Source organism: Schistocerca serialis, unplaced genomic scaffold (genome assembly GCF_023864345.2).
Source record: "Schistocerca serialis cubense isolate TAMUIC-IGC-003099 unplaced genomic scaffold, iqSchSeri2.2 HiC_scaffold_1241, whole genome shotgun sequence".
NCBI classification, from domain to species: Eukaryota; Metazoa; Arthropoda; class Insecta; order Orthoptera; family Acrididae; genus Schistocerca; species Schistocerca serialis.
Genome location: NW_026047449.1, coordinates 40001 through 45000, shown reverse-complemented (window position 1 = coordinate 45000; position 5000 = coordinate 40001). Strand labels below are relative to the sequence as shown.

Sequence of the window (5000 nt, the reverse complement as noted above, 5' to 3'; positions counted from 1 at the left end):
GGGCGGCAACATAGTGGAGCCGCAGTGTCACTAATGTACAGAGATAGAACAGTTTCGACTGGAACTAGAGTAACCGTATACACGGCACTGATTAGTAATAGATGCAGAGCCATCAGAATACAGATAATATATACAACCGTCCCTATACATGCTGAAAGACTCTGCACACAATGAGAACCACACGTCAGCCAGACACTCTTATCACACACTACTCTCTTATCACACACAATATCTAACCACCAGCATGGAAGAACATCCAGTGCATCCTCTCCGCCACATGACACAATCCACACTATCATTACCAGACCGGGAGGTCCACCCAGAAAACACAATATCCCACCCTTCCGACATCCGCACATTGCTCAGCTAAGCCACGAACACCCACACATGTCCTACACAGTGGTGCACCCAACATCACAATACTGCCTCCTGTCACAGCACACAAACAATGGCAGGAATGAAAGACACAGATCTGCCACAACCATGGAATCGGAGCGCCGCCTGTCATGAGCCAAAAGTGCATCCTGACGTGACAAATCGGATAATACCGCAGGCATCCAATTACGATAATCACTATCAACGAACCTGCCGCCCCCCCCCCCAATACACCTTTCCCTACAACAATGTGTATCTGAACCTACGCTATATCGTACCTTAACCTAACCTATATCGTACCTTAACCTAACCTATATCGTACCTTAACCTAACCTATATCGTACCTTAACCTAACCTATATCGTACCTTAACCTAACCTATATCGTACCTTAACCTAACCTATATCGTACCTTAACCTAACCTATATCGTACCTTAACCTAACCTATATCGTACCTTAACCTAACCTATATCGTACCTTAACCTAACCTATATCGTACCTTAACCTAACCTATATCGTGCCTTAACCTAACCTATATCGTGCCTTAACCTAACCTATATCGTGCCTTAACCTAACCTATATCGTGCCTTAACCTAACCTATATCGTGCCTTAACCTAACCTATATCGTGCCTTAACCTAACCTATATCGTGCCTTAACCTAACCTATATCGTGCCTTAACCTAACCTATATCGTGCCTTAACCTAACCTAATTTGTGCCTTAACCTAACCTAATTTGTGCCTTAACCTAACCTAATTTGTGCCTTAACCTAACCTAATTTGTGCCTTAACCTAACCTAATTTGTGCCTTAACCTAACCTAATTTGTGCCTTAACCTAACCTAATTTGTGCCTTAACCTAACCTAATTTGTGCCGTAACCTAACCTAATTTGTGCCGTAACGTAACCCATGTTGTGCCGTAACGTAACCCATGTTGTGCCGTAACGTAACCCATGTTGTGCCGTAACGTAACCCATGTTGTGCCGTAACGTAACCCATGTTGTGCCGTAACGTAACCCATGTTGTGCCGTAACGTAACCCATGTTGTGCCGTAACCTAACCCATGTTGTGCCTTAACCTAACCCATGTTGTGCCTTAACCTAACCCATGTTGTGCCTTAACCTAACCCATGTTGTGCCTTAACCTAACCCATGTTGTGCCTTAACCTAACCCATGTTGTGCCTTAACCTAACCCACGTTGTGCCTTAACCTAACCTACGTTGTGCCTTAACCTAACCCATGTTGTGCCTTAACCTAACCCATGTTGTGCCTTAACCTAACCCATGTTGTGCCTTAACCTAACCCATGTTGTGCCTTAACCTAACCCATGTTGTGCCTTAACCTAACCCATGTTGTGCCTTAACCTAACCCATGTTGTGCCTTAACCTAACCCATGGTGTGCCTTAACCTAACCCATGTTGTGCCTTAACCTAACCCATGTTGTGCCTTAACCTAACCCACGTTGTGCCTTAACCTAACCCACGTTGTGCCTTAACCTAACCCACGTTGTGCCTTAACCTAACCCACGTTGTGCCTTAACCTAACCTACGTTGTGCCTTAACCTAACCCATGTTGTGCCTTAACCTAACCCATGTTGTGCCTTAACCTAACCCATGTTGTGCCTTAACCTAACCCATGTTGTGCCTTAACCTAACCCATGTTGTGCCTTAACCTAACCCATGGTGTGCCTTAACCTAACCCATGGTGTGCCTTAACCTAACCCATGGTGTGCCTTAACCTAACCCATGTTGTGCCTTAACCTAACCCATGTTGTGCCTTAACCTAACCCATGTTGTGCCTTAACCTAACCCATGTTGTGCCTTAACCTAACCCATGTTGTGCCTTAACCTAACCCATGTTGTGCCTTAACCTAACCCATGTTGTGCCTTAACCTAACCCATGTTGTGCCTTAACGTAACCCATGTTGTGCCTTAACGTAACCCATGTTGTGCCTTAACCTAACCTATAATGTGCCTTAACCTAACCTAAAGTGCGCCGTAACCTAAACTATATTGCGCCTTAACCTGACGCACGTTGTCGCTGAACCTGCTCTGTAATTGTTTTGCAACCCGTTAAAGTAGTGTAGTGTTGCCTAACCGCAACCCTCGCAATATAGTTCGCTACTCGCACTGCCCGGTCCCCTGTGTATCGCGTCATGTTAAACACCTTGCAGGTGTTGCTGACTTTCCACATGCTCCTGCTATACACTGTAGTGTGGATAGCAGCAGGACGTACATGCCCCCCCCCCTTCCCCCCTGCCTTCGCAAGCTGGTCGGTGAGAAGTTTGCATGTTCAATGCCCTTCGCATGCCGACGTACTCAGCCTACGTTGTGGTACGGCCTGTCACCTGTCCGCCGATGTACGCAAAACCCACAAACTGTACTGCACATTGCTCCGTATGTACTGAATGATACATCGTGGCCCATGTGACCGTATGACGACAGCGCCTAGCAACGGCGGACCATACAGTCCAAATATTGTGCACGCAGCTACGTGTCGTCTCCCTATAAGAGCTGGATTGCAGTGTGGTACGCCATACAGACGTGTGGGAGGAACGGACGCCCTGGATGGCGATCAGCATGAGCAGTCTGTTGATGTAGTGGAGCGTGTATTCGGACGTAGTCGTCTCTTCTCACACACCGTGATAGCATGTTGCACCGCGTTCCACATCTGCGACATGCTGCAGAGGCGGGCTGACAGTCGTTCGCGCAATGGACACCGCATACGTACGGGGTCTACCTTCCACGTGTTCTCTAGGCGTGCACATGTTGTTGCGTCTATGTGGGCAGACGTAGTGTGTTGTGACACCTGACACAGGCATGCAATACTCGTTGCAAATGGCGATGGACGTGTACGTTTGCTGGTGACGTTACGCAAATGAACAACCGGTAACCCGTTGTGGTGCGGTTGTTCTCGCTAGAGGTGAATCAGTGTTGGCGACGATCGGTCGAGCTATTAACCGGTTGTTTCAGGGATACTCACCATGCCCACGAACGTGAAAGGGGACCCACCATGCCCACGAACGTGAAAGGGGATCTGGGTGTGAGGCGATACGCGGCGGTGGCTGGGTGGGACCGTCCCCGGCCGGTGAGGGGGGGCCGCCCGGCGTGCTGGCAGCGCGGTGCGTGGGCGCACGCGCTACAGCCGGCTGGTGGGGGCGGCCGGTGGCAGGCGCGCCGGCCGACGGACGCGGCAGGCGGCGCAGCTGCGCGCCGGCGCCCCCTGCTCGCGGCGCCTTGCGGCCAAAGTAGGTCCTCGCGGGCCCGGTGCGAAGCGCGGTGGCCATCTGCAGTGTGCTGGTCCGATTGAGGACTTTGTGCGCTGAGGATGCGCCGCCGCCCGGCGCTCGGCGCCGCGACGCCGTCTGCTGCTCGGTCGCCCCAGCGGTTCTCGCAGGTGGTTTGTATCGCAGCTGTGCGGACGTGTTGGCGCGTGCGCTGTGCTGGGAGAGTTCGCTTCGGCACCCAAGTAGGGCTTTTGTCCTTCTGTGGCGCTGGCGTTGGAGCTGCCGGTCACCGTAGGTGGCGCGTGTTGTCTCCCGCCGGCAATGCCACGACAGCACGCTCCCGGGCCTCTGTCGGCAGCGGCAAGCTCAGTTGGGAGCACGGGTGGTCGCACCTAAAGCGTCTACTCGCCTAACTCCGGGCGATTGCGCCTCTCTCGAACCCGACCAAGTACTTAGGACGGCGCTGCGCGCCGCCGGGACCTGAGAGGGTTTCGAGGTGTGTTGTGCAGGGGAGCTCAGCCTCCTCGTGTTTGCAGAATAATTGAGCGGACGCTTGCGTGTTCGCGCGGGCCCCCGGGACACACTCCCGGGCGGCCGGCTGCTCAGCTCTAGTTGACGCAGCTCCCTGGTTGATCCTGCCAGTAGTCATATGCTTGTCTCAAAGATTAAGCCATGCATGTCTCAGTACAAGCCGCATTAAGGTGAAACCGCGAATGGCTCATTAAATCAGTTATGGTTCCTTAGATCGTACCCACGTTACTTGGATAACTGTGGTAATTCTAGAGCTAATACATGCAAACAGAGTCCCGACCAGAGATGGAAGGGACGCTTTTATTAGATCAAAACCAATCGGTCGGCTCGTCCGGTCCGTTTGCCTTGGTGACTCTGAATAACTTAGGGCTGATCGCACGGTCCTCGTACCGGCGACGCATCTTTCAAATGTCTGCCTTATCAACTGTCGATGGTAGGTTCTGCGCCTACCATGGTTGTAACGGGTAACGGGGAATCAGGGTTCGATTCCGGAGAGGGAGCCTGAGAAACGGCTACCACATCCAAGGAAGGCAGCAGGCGCGCAAATTACCCACTCCCGGCACGGGGAGGTAGTGACGAAAAATAACGATACGGGACTCATCCGAGGCCCCGTAATCGGAATGAGTACACTTTAAATCCTTTAACGAGTATCTATTGGAGGGCAAGTCTGGTGCCAGCAGCCGCGGTAATTCCAGCTCCAATAGCGTATATTAAAGTTGTTGCGGTTAAAAAGCTCGTAGTTGGATTTGTGTCCCACGCTGTTGGTTCACCGCCCGTCGGTGTTTAACTGGCATGTATCGTGGGACGTCCTGCCGGTGGGGCGAGCCGAAGGCGTGCGACCGCCTCGTGCGTGCTCGTGCGTCCCGAGGC

The 5000-nt window shown here is 52.0% G+C and overlaps 1 non-coding gene across 1 annotated transcript in view; it reads left to right on the top strand.

The window, feature by feature from the left end:
• Positions 1 to 4221: 4221 nt before the first annotated feature.
• The window catches only part of LOC126436589 (small subunit ribosomal RNA), a 1909-nt gene continuing 1130 nt past the window's right edge, over positions 4222 to 5000 (top strand). The window contains exon 1 of the ribosomal RNA XR_007580780.1: positions 4222 to 5000. This exon is cut by the window's right edge and continues 1130 nt beyond it. This is a non-coding gene — a ribosomal RNA (small subunit ribosomal RNA).